Source organism: Hemicordylus capensis, chromosome 2 (genome assembly GCF_027244095.1).
Source record: "Hemicordylus capensis ecotype Gifberg chromosome 2, rHemCap1.1.pri, whole genome shotgun sequence".
NCBI lineage: Eukaryota > Metazoa > Chordata > Lepidosauria > Squamata > Cordylidae > Hemicordylus > Hemicordylus capensis.
This window is the reverse complement of record NC_069658.1, coordinates 55,202,089-55,217,470: the sequence shown is the minus strand read 5'-3', so window position 1 is coordinate 55,217,470 and position 15,382 is coordinate 55,202,089.

The window sequence follows — 15,382 nt, the reverse complement described above, 5'->3', positions numbered from 1 at the left end:
CTCAGGTTTGGATGCTGAAGAACTGGGCCAATTTGAGGTGATGAGAGAGGATGTTCTAAACTGTCCTGAAAAACTAAAACATTAACAAATTGCCAGGGCCAGATGGCATCTTGCCATCTGAAGAGCTCTGAAAAGCTCTGAAGGAACTCAAATGTGAAATTGATGATCTCCTAGCAAAAATATGTAACTTGTCCCTACAACCAGACTCTGTACCAGAGAACTGGAAAGTAGCTAATGTCACTTCAGTTTTCAAAAAGGGATCCAGTGGGTATCAGGAAATTACAGACCAGTTAGCTTAACTTCTGTGCTGGGCAGGGGCATAACTATAATAGGGCAAGTGGAGACAGTTATCTGGGGGGCACACTGCCTTGGGGGGAAAAGTCACATGACTGACTCTCCAAGCTGTGCACCTGCCCAGGCTTTCTTCAGTTGTATTCATCCCCCAAAATTGATGTGAGTGTTAAGACCTGGAGCTAGCAGAACAGCATGTCTTTCTCTAGTAACATTAAATGACCTGCATGGTCCACAGTTTACAAAACCTTTAAAAAAATAATTTAGTATGATGTTCTATTGTGGCGCGCGCGTGCACACACACACACACACACACACACACACATCATTTTACTATGCTTTTTGTTACCACTATTCAGCCTCATTTAAGATTTCTTTGCTTTATGAGCTGAGTTTCAGTGAGGGGGGGGCATTTTAAAATCTTGTCTCTGGGCCCACTCCAACCTTGCTATGCCCCTGCCACATTCTCTTTTTCACTGTTGCCACAGGCAATACCATGAAGGAAGTACCCCCTGGTGCTGGGTAAATTGATAGAAAGCTTACTTAAGGACAAAATTTAACACAGAAGAACAGGCCTTGCTGAAGGAGAAACACCCTGGCTTCTGCAAGGAGAAGCCTTGCCTCACTAACCTTTTGGAGTTTTTTAAGAGTAACAACAGGCACGTGGACATAGGTGATCCAGTTGACATAGTATACTTGGACTTCCAAAAAGCTTTTGACAAAGTTTCCCAACAAAGGCTCTTGTGTAAACTTAGCAGTCATGGGATAAGGGGACAGGTTCATGTGCGGATTGCTCACTAGTTGAAGGACAGGAACAGAAGGTAGGAATAAACTGACAGTTTTCACAATGTAGGGAAGTAAGAAGTGGGCTCCAATGCTCTTTAACTTGTTCATAAATGATCTAGAAATTGGGGTAAGCAACAAAGTGGCCAAATTTGCAGATGACACTAAACTATTTAGGGTGTTGAAATCCAAAACAGATTGTGAGGAGCAGGCGCGGCTCCTGAATGCGCCTCCGGGGGGGGGGTGGCAGGCGGCTTCTTTAACTGTAAATGGAGCCGGTGCTCCATGCCGCCTAGCAGCCCCCGTGGCGGGGAATCGCCTCCACCACTCACCTGGCTTCCACGGAGGCGAGCCCCCACCAGCGGCCAGGTGAGTGGCGGAGGTGATTCCCCGCCGTGGGGGCTGCTGGGTGGCACAGAGCACCGGCTCCGTTTACAGTTAAAGAAGCCATATCCCCCCCCCCACCGTAGGTGAGTTCACAAGCCACCCCTGGTGAGGTGCTCCCAAAGGATCTCTCCAATCTGGGTGTGTGGCAACAAAATGGCAGATGTGGTTAAATGTAAACAAGTATAAAGTGATGCATATTGGCGGGGTGGGGGGACCCAACATCACATATAAAGATGAATTCCATGCTAGGGATAATTAGAAATGGGATTGAAAATAAAAATGTTAAAAATGTTGCCCTTATACAAATCTATGGTACGGTCACAATTGGAATAATAAGTGCAGTTTTGGTTACTGTATCAAGAGGGACATTGTAGAACTGGGAAAGGTGAAGAAAAGGGCAACCAAGATGATCAGGGGCCTGGAGCACCTTCCTTATGAGGCAAGGTTACAGCATCTGTGGCTTTTTAATTTGGAAAAGAAGTGATTACAGGGAGTCATGATAGAGATGTACACAAATATTTCCCTCTCTCACAACACAATTTTTTCTCCCTCTTTCAGTTTTATGGGTCATCCCATGAAAGTGAAGGCTGGGAAATTTAGGTCAAACAAAAGGAAGTGCTTTTTCACAATACATAATTAATCTATGGAATTCTCTGCCACAAGATGTGGTGATGACCACTAGCATGGATGACTTTAAAAGGGGCTTAGACAAATTGATGGGGGACAAGTCAATCAATGGTTACTTGTCTGGTGGCTATAGGCCACCTCCAGCCTCAGAGGCAAGATGCCTCTAAGCACCAGTTGCAGGGGAGCAACAGCAGGAGAGAGGGCATGCCCTTACCTCTTGCCTGCGTGCTTCTCAGAGGCATCTGGTGTGCCACTATGTGAAACAGGATGCTGGACTAGATAAGCCTTCAGCCTGATCCACCAGAGATGTTCTTGTGTTCAGTCTGTGTAAACAATACTGAGCTAGGTGGACCAATGTTATAAGGCAGCTTCCTGTGTTCCTGTGTAAGAACTGTACTCCATTATCCTGGGGAGAAAAATCAGATGAACTTGCAGCAGTTAACACCACCACATGTCTATGCTAGGCAATGATTTGGAAACCAATTCTAAGGTAAGGCCCATAGCTCAGCATTCAGAAGGTCCCAGGTTCAGTTCCTGGCATCTTCAGGTAGCACTAAAAAAATTGCTGTCTGAAATCCTAAGGATCCTCTGCCAGATCACATAGACAGTTGTGAGCTAGACTGACCAAGGGCCTGACCTCATATAAGGCAGCTTCCTATGTAACCCTGTGGTGGGATGACAGTCAGCCCTGGTTTCTCCTTCTAGGCCAAGAGAGAAATGCAATGTAGTCCCCTTGGTAATAATTTTTTTAAATGAAGGACTGAACTCAACATAGACAGTTTGATAAAATGGTTCCATTCTGCATGAATTAATGAATTACAATGAATTAATGGCAAAATACAAATCTGCTCCTTAAACAAATATGTAGAGAGCAATCTGTCACTCCCAATTAACCATTCTTAAGCCTCTTAATGGGATAGACAGCTCTCTCATTTCTCCTCCCAAAACTAGTATTTTAATACTATCAGGCTATGTATGAGGATACAGTTTACCTGGAAGCAGCAAATTAAAAAGGCAAAAGGGGAATGCCATTGCTGTGAATGTTTCCAGTTCAGACTTCACTTCAAGTTATTCCAAAAGCAGAACAAGACCTGTGTGTGACAGGACCACAATAAACCCCAAGACGTATTTGCATAACTACACTAAATATTTCATTCATGTACATCTAACCCAAAAGGCCTTTAGTGCCTTCACAATCCCATGCAGAACCAACCACACTAATTGCACAGTTATATTGTTGTTTTTAACAGGCTGAAAATGTGAGTTTTACCACATGGAGGGCATATCTAACTATCTGATAGGATGGGATATTATAGTCAGAAACATATTCAACAACAGGATTACTCATTTGCGATTCTGACAGTTTTGCATAATTCTTGCAAAATTCAAAACCAGTCTAACTCTCTCATGCTGATACGACTAATCTTTCTGTGTGCCACAATGATAGGTAAAACCTTGCAATCCAAGATTAGTCAAAGTGAGCATCAATTTATAGAGCAATTTATAAGAATTGCTCATAAAACTTTCCACGTTGATGTCTTTTCTTTGCAGTTTTACTCTACTCGTTGATGGTGTAATGGCTTTTGCTTATCTTTCCACATTAATAGAATGATAAACTGTTCCACATTTGACCTCTGAAAGTATCATTTTAAAGCACCTTATACTGCGGTCGCACAGTCTGCACATGTGAACATCTTGACTGCAGTCCAGCCTGCAACTGTAAGTTTACCTGAAATCTACCTGTACAAAATCCAACTGTGCTTGTGAATGTACAGTTCACCTGTATGTTTAGCCTGTAACTGGACATTGACTTGAAATCCAGATAACTTAAATACATGCTAACTAAAGTCTAGATATCTGTGAGTGTGATTAATAGAGCTCAGATGAATTTTCATGAGCTTTTATTTTCATGTCAAAAGGTCCATGTTCAATGAGGGAGAACGTTTAATTGAACAGCCGTGCACACTGCACAGAATTCAAAACTGTTTTCTGGATTTTCATCCAAGACTTGGACACTAATCACAGCTTAGGCAGAGCTATGCAAAAGCACCCAAAGGCTGTTTATTACCGCTCTGGGGAACTGTGCAGTCTCTGAGATGATCCACAGAGCACATGCCCCAAACCAAGGGATCAAAGAAGCTGTGTAATCTTTGCCTAAACTCAGGAAAGCTCTCGTCCAGACTATGCTAAGCAGAGACCTTTTATATACTTTCTGTATGTCCTCCCATCAACCCTCCCATTTAGCTACAAGCAGAGTTAAGAGCAGGGCTAGAGATAAGGTGTTACTAGTAACACGGACTGTGGTTAATGGAGGGGGGACTACAGAGAGTATATAAAGGGACTGTGCCCAAAGTTTAGTTCATTCAGGTTGTGGAGCTTGCCTGCATATCATCTGACAATTTCAGGGACTGAACGGCTCCTTGCCTCCAGGGTTTGGCTTAGCAACTGAAGCACACATTCTGCTAGTTTTTCAGAGCTCAAGGAAATTGTTTGGAGTTACACAGCTGAGGGCCAGATGGGGAAAAGGGAGATGCAACAGATCTCCCTTTCTCCCCAGCATCCTGTCACACCACCAGCATGTATGCTCACATGGGAGGCAGAGAAGGGAAAGCAGTTTTCTTTTGAGACACTCCACTCCACGCACAAATGCTATACTTGAAGTGTGAGTGGACTGTGCCTTCATGTTTTGCAAGGTAGTCTGGATGAAAGACATTCAGTAAGTAAACAAGGAACTTTCTTGAAAATGAAAGAACATGTGTTTTGATTTTAAGTGGAGCTGTAGATCCATCTGTGCTACTCAAAGCTAGGAGAAATACACAAGATAAAGACAGGAGTTGGACTCCTTACATGTCCTTGAGTATACAGACTTTTAAAAATGCCTTGTCAAAAACAATCCATCTTAATCCAATACTTCTATTTTGTTACAGTTCTTCTGAAGTGTATATTTTCCTCAGAAAGTAGCTATCAAGATAGATACTGGGAGGAGGAGGAGGAGGGGATTAGTATTAGTATTTTATTCTTTTATTCCTCATCAAACTCTCATGTGAACCTTTGGTTTGTAGTGAGTTTCCCTGCCATAACCTAAGGTTTTTCGGTGGCAGCGTTATGTCCAAATGTGGACAGTGCCATAACCATGGTTTAGTTCACTTTCTGGAGCTGTAATAATAGAGACAGTGGCACAGACCCTCCAGGGATTGCATGTACTCCATGCCTGTGGCACATCTATCTGTCCGCCTCTATGAGCACTCACCCGCCCTTCCATCTCTGAGATTAAAAAGTAGTTGCATGGCAGAAGAGACGCTACCACATCCAAACCCAAGCTTGATAGCCTTTCAAAGGGTAAAACCACATAGGGGCATGGCCTCTTCCCACTCTGTCTCTTGCTCCCCCCCCTCTGAGCAATCAAGAGAGAAAGGGGAAGGGATGGTAGGAAGGGTACTAAGAGCTTTGCTCTCTGAAAATGAATCAACAAAGATGTATGTTCAAACGCACATTCCTTCAAAATGGCAGCACAGGCAGGACAACCCCATTAGAGCACTGGGACAGAAACACATGGCGGGGGGAGATATCTGAGGTCGGGTTTAACAGGCAGTCCTAATCCAGAACTCTTTGCATTTTAAAAATTTTATTGGTTTTTACAATATCTTAACAGTCCAATTATATTTAATTAAGTAAATATTGATTTCCCGCTTACCAGTCTGCACAGTTCATATTAGTTATACAAATCTACCATTGCTATAATAATTCAAAACACATATACTCCACATTGCAAACTCGATTTTACCCTACCCAACCTGCTGTTGTTACTAAATTTCAAACTCTGCTGAAAGGTCAATATTGGAAAAATAGTTCTTTAGTAAATTAAGAAGGGCTCCCAATCTTCCTTGAAACATTCCAAGTTTTCATCCCTTATGAGTGCTGTAAGTTTTGCCATCTCAGCGTATTCCAAAATTTTTATCAACCAATCTTCTTTGGAGGGCATTTTATTATCTTTCCATTACTGCGCATAAACTATTCTAGCCGCCATGGTTGCATACATAAAAAATGTTAAGTTTCTTCTGGAGAACTCTCCTTGCGTTATTCCCAACAGGAAGGATTCTGGCCTCTTAGGAAATGTCATTTTAAAAATTTTCTTCAACTCATTTTATATCATATCCCAAAAGGCCTTTGCCTTCCCACATGACCACCACATATGAAAAAAGGTTCCTTCACATTGTCCACATTTCCAACATTTGTTTGGGACATTTTTATACATTAATGCTAATTTTTTCGGTGTCAAATACCACCTGTACATCATTTTATAATAATTTTCTTTTAAAGTATAACATGCAGTGAACTAAATCAGTTTTCCATAATTTTCCCCAACCAACCCAGAATTCTTGAATGGCTGAGGTAGTAGAAGTTTATTACAGTTGAATTTATTTATTTATTTATTTTTACATTTATATCCCGCTCTTCCTCCAAGGAGCCCAGAGCGGTGTACTACAGACTTAAGTTTGCTGAGGTACATTATTTGTACAATGATGTTGGGGAAGGGGGCCTCAGACCCTTCCCCTTGGAGGAATGTGTGTGTTCCCTACACTTACTCAAGAAAAGGGCCAGGTAGCAGGATTTGCATTGCTCCAATGAAAGGAGTGATTCGACATATGTGATGACAACAGATGCTGTTCCTGAAGGGACTGCTATCTCATGAGAGTGTAAGACCATGGGGATACTGCTTCAAAATTCATAAAAACTGTCTGTGGGGAAAGGTGTCAGGCAAAATTTCTAATAATGTGTGACGACAATCCCCTTCTCCCATGGATCACTTTCTCACAAGAGTGTCAGGTCATGGGGGCTGGGCGGCAGGTACCCTGCAGCCAGGTTGCTCTATACAAGTAAGTCCCAAGGATGGGTACCTGGGAACAGCTCTCCCTGTCTTGGTAACGGCTGCCAAGAACCTGTCAAAGCATGCCTTCTGCCAGCCCGTCTAGCCATTTGAACATGTCCATATTTGGTTTTGCTCAAAATGCTGAGCACCCTCCTGCGGTAGCTGAAAACTGGGGCTCCCCCCTCCTGTGATTCCCTATGGCTCCAGCTCTCCATATGGTGCAATGCCAGTCCAAACCTGGGATCTTTGAATGAGAGTAAAGATCTGTCCCCACTCCTGGTGTTTCCCCAGCTATGCCCAGACACATGGAAAGTCAAAATCTCCATTGGTGTGTAAAAGGCTTCCCTGGAGAGGAGGGGGTAGCTGTGCAAAAGTTCTATCATTCACCAGCGGGGGGGGGGCATTTTTTAATTAGCTTAACTCATGAGAGCACATTCCAATGGAAGATAGATGCTTTTGTCAAGCCTAAATTTCTCCCCAGTAGACTGGCCCTCTCATGAGAATGCTAGTCCCCGGTGGCAAGCCACCACGAGGGCAGGAGTGTGGTTTGGTCTCCATCGATTGCTTTGCCGGGGTGAGCTCTCAGAAGAGCATCCTTGGTCACAGCGGGCCAAACCCCAGGATACTTTGCCTTCCCCCATATACATATACCCTCATAGGAATTTATCATATTCCCTTCCCTTCCCTGCCTAACAAGAAAATAGTGCCCCCCCCGATCCCTCCTAGCCCCAGAAATTGTGCTTGTGAGAGACAGTTTTGTTTGGGGGCTCTTACGAGGGCAGTGGTGCAATCACTGCTGCCAGAAGAAGGGCTTGCATGGCATGGCATTTAAATGGATTTAAATGCCCTTTCCTTGGCAAGGGCAGATTGAACATTCCGGAAAGGCAAGATGGTGCTTGGCACCCCCCCCCCCACACACACACCTTCAAAATCATGGACAATGGCTGCTACTCTTGTAACATGTGAGTGCCTTGCCCACAATCTGGTGATGCAAGCACTACGGAGCTTGCTGGCCTGGGATGAGACCTTGGTGGACCAGGAAGAGGGAAGGATTCCCCTGCCCTGAAAATAGAGGTTGCCGGACCTCAGTTGGACAAACATCTGTGATGCAATTCACAGTTTGAAAAATTAACCGTGGGTCTAGCAACCTCCAGTTTCATATTACGTGTGGATGTGGCCCAAGACAGTGAGGAGATTCACATGATCAGCAAAAAGCAGGCTAAGGGAGCCTAGCCTGCTTTTTGCTGATCGTCAGCTGCCATAGGAGCAACGTGGCAAACTCTCCTAATTCCCCTTCCCCTTAGCTGAGGGTAGCTTAGCCTATCTTTTTGATCATGTATTGCCATGGTGCGGCTCCACACCACAGCAACACATGAGGAGACCCCCAGCTGAAGGCTGAAACAAGCCTCCCAACCCTCATGCGGGGCATCCTGGAACTTCCGGGGGCCACACGGCCCCTGATCCCCGCCACCCCCACCAGCTCCATGATGGAGCTGGCAGTAATGTGGGTGGCTGATCCGGCCATTCTGGGCTGTCTGAGGATAATCTACAGGGAGAGCGGGCTAAGCCGCCCTCTCTGCAAATCCTCTGCAGGCAGGTCTCACCAATCATGAGACTCGTCTCAGTTACACTTCAAAAAAAGGAAGAAGTGCATGTATTTAGAAAATAAAAACTTGATAATCACATGCAACCTCAAGAAAACTAACTTGGTGCAATACAAGTAAATCTAGTCATAGGTCATCAAATATCTAGCTCTATTTCATGTACAATTTAGGGTGTAGGTTGGTCCAAAAAAAAAAAAAAGAGTCAGAAACATTGAAATCTCAGATTTCTTCACAAATAATATGAGTGGATCTGATTGTATGTATTCAGAGGCTGCCAATGAATCACCTCAAAGTTGTTATTATGAGTTCTCTGGAAAACAAACGAAATATGAGTTCCCCTGGTAGGGTTTTTTGTCTCCATTATGACTTTATAAAATAAAAGAGTTGGGAGGGGTCCAATGGATCATCTCATCCAACTTCCTTTACTATAAGAGGATAATCTTTGTCTAAACCTTATGTTTTAAGCAATCTCCAACAAATGTCTGCCAACTCCACTCCTTACTTTCCATTCCAGGATTATACTGTGGTTTTACAATTGCACCATCATTGATGCAACAAATCAAAACCTGAAGAAACATATTCAATTTTGAACCCAGTCTGCTGGGTATAACATTTTACAAAATCGCTTTGATAAATCAGAAGTTTATTATAGTCTGATACCTAAATACTCCTTTTTAAAAAAAAAAAAAATCATATATGCATCCATTTTGCTAATCTCAAATATCCTTGAAACTCTGCTTGAGAGGATATATTGAACCTTATCTCACTGTGATTTGCTGGTACAAATCACACATTCCCTGCCCATATGATTCAAAAGGGGACACACAAAGAGCATATTTGTACTTGCAACATGTTCTATGGATGTTCCATTGCCCGCCATTGCTCTTGTTGTGTAGGGGTACTGACAGTTCTTTATGTCCTCATGCTAGAGCAGCCATTTGTATCAACAGTCCCTGTGTGACAGGGGTGGATCCAGCAGGAAAATACAGGGGGTGTAACATGATCCCCCCCCCCTAAAATATATTTTCCCCACATATTAAAATACTGGATTTTATTTCTCTTGCAAATGTGCTATGCTAGGGATGTCCAACTCCAATGTGGTGGATTGGACTGGACTTCGTGTATTGGACTCTGGATTGGATTCTTGGTGGGTTGGACTCTAGTGCTTTGGATTGGATTTGGTGTATTGGATTGGACCTGGATTGGATTCTGATGTGCCATGGGGAGCCACACATAGAGTCGCTTCACACAATTAGTGTGAAGTGCCTCGAGGTGGTTTGCTGGGAGAGCGGGCTTAGCCTGCTATCCCTGCAGACAATCACCCATGGAGCCCTGGGTGGCCGGATCAGCCACATGACTACTGGTTCCGTCATGGAGCTGGTGGGGGCTGCGGGGATCAGGGGTTGCTTGGCCCTTGGCCCCCAGGATGCCCCACACGAACTAGCATTCTGGGGCGACCCCTAAATCTGGGAGGCTGCTTGTAGCCTCCCAATCTGGGATCTACTTGTGTGTCACTGTGGTGGCACACAAGCAGAAAAACAAGGTTAATGGAGTGCTCGCTTAGGGCTAGCCACCTTGGAACCACTGGGCTTGCCCATGAGCCTGGGGGTTCCAATGATCACCAGGAAGTGGGCTAGGCTCCCTTAGCCCATTTTCTGGTGATCATGAGAATAGCTTCATAGTCTTGCACCACCTTCTGTCGCCTTGCGCCCACCTCGCACAACTTCCTTCCTTCCTCCTCCTCCCTGAGCTTTCTCTCATTCCCTTTCTTCCCCTCCCCGCACTTGCTCCACCACTTAAATGAGCTGAATTCACTACTTTTTACACCAGAATACACTCAATTCTGAACATACCTGGTTCTGAACATACCTGTCCACACATGGTAGACAGCTCGTTGAAAGTGTCAACTGAATGTGCAGCAGCTGTGAAAAAGGCCAACTCCATGCTAGGGATCATTAGGAAGGGGATTGAAAATAAAACTGCTAATATTATGATGCCCTTATACTAAACTGTGGTGCAGCCACACCTGTAGTACTGCGTACAATTCTGGTCACCACATCTGAAAAAAGACATTGTAGAACTGGAAAAGGTGCAGAAGAGAGCAACCAAGATGATCAGAGGCCTAGAGCACCTTTCTCATGAGACAAGGCTAATACACCTGGGGCTATTTAGTTTACAAAAAAGACGACTGCAGGGAGACATGAATGAGGTCTATAAAATCATGCATGGTGTGGAGAAAGTGGATAGAGAAAAATTCTTCTCCCTCTCACATAACACTAGAACCAGGGGTCATCCCATGAAATTGATTGCCAGGAAATTTAGGGCCAGCAAAGAGGTACTTTTCCACACAACGCATAATCCACTTGTGGAATTATCTGCCACAAGATGTGGTGACAGCCAACAACCTGGATGGCTTTAAGAGGGGTTTGGATAACTTCATGGAGGAGAGGTCTATCAATGGCTACTAGTAGGAGTGCTATAGGCCACCTCCAGCCTCAAAGGCAGCAGATCTCTGAGTACCAGTTGCAGGGGCATAACAGCAGGAGAGAGTACATGCCCTCACTTCTTGCCTGTGGGCTTCCAGCTGCATCTGGTGGGCCACTGTGTGAAACAGGATGCTGGACTAGATGGGCCTTGGGCCTGATCCAGCAGGGCTGTTCTTATGTTCTTAGACCTGCCAATTCCAGATTCTGCATGGACAATCCTGCCATTCTCACTTCTTCCTCGCTCACTTGCAGAGGTGCTGCTAGGTACAGGGCCTGCCCATGGCCAACAGCCTTCCCAGATTTAGATAATTAAACCCTTTCATACTCTCTAAGAGTATCCAACACTCCCCTCTCTACTAGTTTGCTTCACCACTAAAAATGAATCTTCTTTTCCTCATGCATCAGATTTCTCCTGCAATCAATATACACACAGCTGAGAACCAGTGTGGTGTAGCAATTAGAGTGTTAAGACTAGGACTGGGGAATTTGTGTTCCCCATTCAGTCATGAAACTCTCTCCGGGACTTTAGGTGAGACACACTCTCTCTCTCTCTCTCTCTCTCTCTCCTGCAAACCTGCCTCACAGGGTTGTTGTGAGGATATAAGTGGGGAGGCAGAACATGTACACTACCCTGAACTCTTTGGAGGAAAAACAGGATGAGGCTATTCTCACAAACAGCCAAAAGCGGGCGAAGGCAACCAAGTCCGCAATTGGCTAGTTGTGAGAAGCAACAGGAGGCAAGTGGCTGTGGGCGCTCTCACAGTTGCAAACACACCTACGGAGCTCACAGCTTGAACGTGGTTAAGGGAGCAAGCACCAATCTTAATGAAGCATGAGAGTGGTGGGCCAGTTTGAATGGGAGCTTTTGCAGATGAACATCACAGCCATAGAGCTTCCTGCCAACCTCCCTCCTCACTCACGGTTGTGAGGGATCCCTCCCTTCTGCATTGGGGTGGGCTAGAGTGTAACCATGTGACAGGATTAAGGGAAGAAATACTCCATCTTGGCTCAGAACTTTTGCTAAGCTCTTGGCCTACTGACCCTACTTCTGAGCTTGTGGGGTGGGGGTGTGCGGATATCCCAATCCTTTTGTTCTGTCATTTCATTTGGCTGTTTGGTTTAATAAATGATGGCCCTTTCCTGTATGCTCTCTTGTGTCTTTACTGGTGTGAGAACAAACTGTTAGTGGGAATTAACTGAGAAGTTCATCAGTCCTTAAATGGAAAGAAGGTGTTTAGAATTTGTTTCTCCATTAATGGGCTAGAAATATCTACATTTTCTTATTCTTCCTGTAGCAACAGTTGTCAAGACAACATTGTCAGGTAGGGATGTGCAAACTGACTCAAGCTTGAGCTGGTTTGACATCAAACTCGGCTGGCTCAAGGGCTTGCCCTTGGCTTGTTCTCAAGCCAAACCAGACCCAGTTTGGCTTGAACTCAAGCTGAAACACACACACACACACACACACACACACACACAGGTCCAAGAGGTCTAACAAAAAGGAAATATATTTGTAGAAGAACTCACCACCTCTGAGAGGGCCTACTGCCACGGCCATGGCGGGGTCCTCTGGCAAGTCCCCCTCCCACCACCGGTCTCCTCGATGGTCTCAATCTGGCCCAGTTTGGGAGGTTTATGAGCCATTTTGGGGCCATTCTGGGCCTCTTCACACTGGCAGTGGCCATTTTGGAATCCGCTGCGCATGCACACTGGCCGACTGCATGACCCCACACACACAGCTGCAGCAGCATTCCCTGGAGGTGGTGAGTTCTTCTAAAAATATTTCCCATCAGAACTCTCAGACCAGCTCAAATTTGAGCCAAACCGTCTGTCTGTTTGTGTGTGTTCAGAGTGGGAGGAAAGAACATGCCTGCTTCTGTCTGAGTCCAATTCAGACTTGAACCAAACCAGGCATACCTATTGTCAGCACACTGCCCAGAAAGTGTTGACAGTTATGTTTCAGATGCAAACAGTTTCTTGCTTTTAATTTATTATTATTTTAATTTATTAATTTATTATTCAATCTACATTAAGGCATAATGGCTGCTGCTGAAAGAGGCTGGCTTTATTACTCGCTCTATTACTTTCACATATATAGATTTAAGTCTCACCACATCTAAGACCAAAGGAAGCCAACAACAATTCTTCATTTATTCATTATTCCCATTTTACAGATGGGAAGAGTGACCAAAAACTCTTGGCCTAAAACTATCCAGGGTGTCTATGTCTCATTTTCCAGCAGGATATAAAAAGTAGATCTCAACATGGTAGATGAGATATTTACTGTGTGCTAAACATTTGTATGCCTCACACTTTATCTCAAGAGACCCATAGAAAGGCCTGATCCAGACTGGAATTATGTCAGGGGGGTTGGGGGCTTTAGCACTTTGGTCCTAGTCTTGACCTCTTCCTTGTGGCTGTTGTTTGCCATGGAAACTTCTTTTCAAAGACAAATAGTAAATATGGGACCCTGATCTGTATCAGGAACATGGCGGGGGCTAGTACAATGCATCACAGCAACCCTTGGGAAGACTCCAAACCCAAAGGTTATTATGCCTTTAGCTCTGTTTAGACATTAAGATCATGCACATGACCATTTCTGGGATGGGGAAGGAGGGCGGGCAGGGATGAACCGACCTCCACCCACCCACCCACATGATCGGGGCTCTCCTCTTCAGCACCACACAATCGCACGCCCATATAATCCATGCTGCTTGAAATAGCACGGATCTCCAGAGACTGGGAAAATGAATCCTGGCCTCCAGGAATCCCAGAATGTACCAAGTGATCAGTGTGTTGCATTGAGGGATTCCCCCTTGAGCCAGGCAATCTAGGCACCCAGAATGTGAGCACTTGGGCTGTTTGCAGCCCAGGTTTCCAGACGACCTTGAACCTGGGGTTGAGGGCAACAACTCAGGAGCAGAAGTGTAGGGATTGGGAGCAATCCTGGCACTCCGCATGAGCCACCCAACTCAGACTAGGGTGATCTAGCCTCGGTTGGGCTGCTTATCTGCATAGCCTCAATACCTTGTATAAGTATACAAGTCTCTGCAGTGTTGAGTTCTTCACATTTAAATTGTGGCAGCCAGTCACTGATCCCTCACTGCTAGGAGCAAGATCAGTTCACCAGCCTGTCTCCTGAAGTCTCCCACTATTCTGCCTGCCACCACCTGTATGTAAAAGAATCATCAAAACTAGTAAAAAAAATGGATTGTGGGCAGATGAGAAAGCTGCTGGTGAGAAGGATTAGAACTTCTCTGAGCTTGGAGAAGAGCTCCTGGGGTTGGGAGGTTCACCCCTTTTGGCAGGTGTTTTTTTCACTAAGCTCCAAAACGTCTAATAGACAAATCTTGGGATATCTCAGCAGCGTTCTTAAGTAAGAGTGAGACAAAAAGGAGAGTGAAACATCAGACACTTGCCATCACTGCATACACCTCTGTTCCTCACCTGCACCCCATTGCACACTATTCCAAAATGGACAAATTTGATCCATAGTATGTGTGTGGTGTATTTCAAAAATAGAATTAACTGAAAGTGGCAGGTGGGGGGGGGGGATCCTCCAAGTGTATGCAGAGTGTCAACAATTACTCTCCATATATTTGTGATCACTTCCCCACCATTGATCAAACTGATAACTGTGCTCTGAATCATTCCATTTTCTTTTGTTAAATGTGGTAGAGAAACCTTAGTCTGAGATCAGAATAATCACCCATTAAAGTCTAAAATACAGAGGAAGATTATGTGGGCTGACTAAATGTCTTCTGAACAGATAATTTGAGATTCTCAAAAGCTATTTTGAGGCAAAGAGGCGTGGCAAAAAATAAAACAAGCCCTTATCAGAAATTTTACTTCTACATCAAGCTGACAGGCATATGTTTATGAAGTTGAGTGCAACAAGTAGTCTACTCTGCAGTACAGAATTTTGACATTTTTGGTGACCTAGCCAACCAACAGACCTAGCCAACATTTCTGGCGACCTAGCCAACAGAAAATACTATCAGAGTGCAAACCTGTTAGGTATATGTTTCTGGCACTACACCAGCAATGATGAGGGCAAAGGGGCACTACCCCTCCCCCTGATTCAATTAGTCTCCTCTGCAGCTGCTGGTGAAAAAAACCAAAAGCAGATGAGACACACAAATGCTGACCATGCAATAAACATATCATCCAGTTTGGCCCTCAGTGAGCTTCTCATTATTTTCTTGCTCGATATCTGACCATTGTGACAGCACGGTTGCAACTGGGTATCATTTTTTTATTTTATTATTAAAACTATTTCCATAAACCCACAGAGCCCTGTGGTTTTCTTTGGTAGAATACAGGAGGAGTTTACT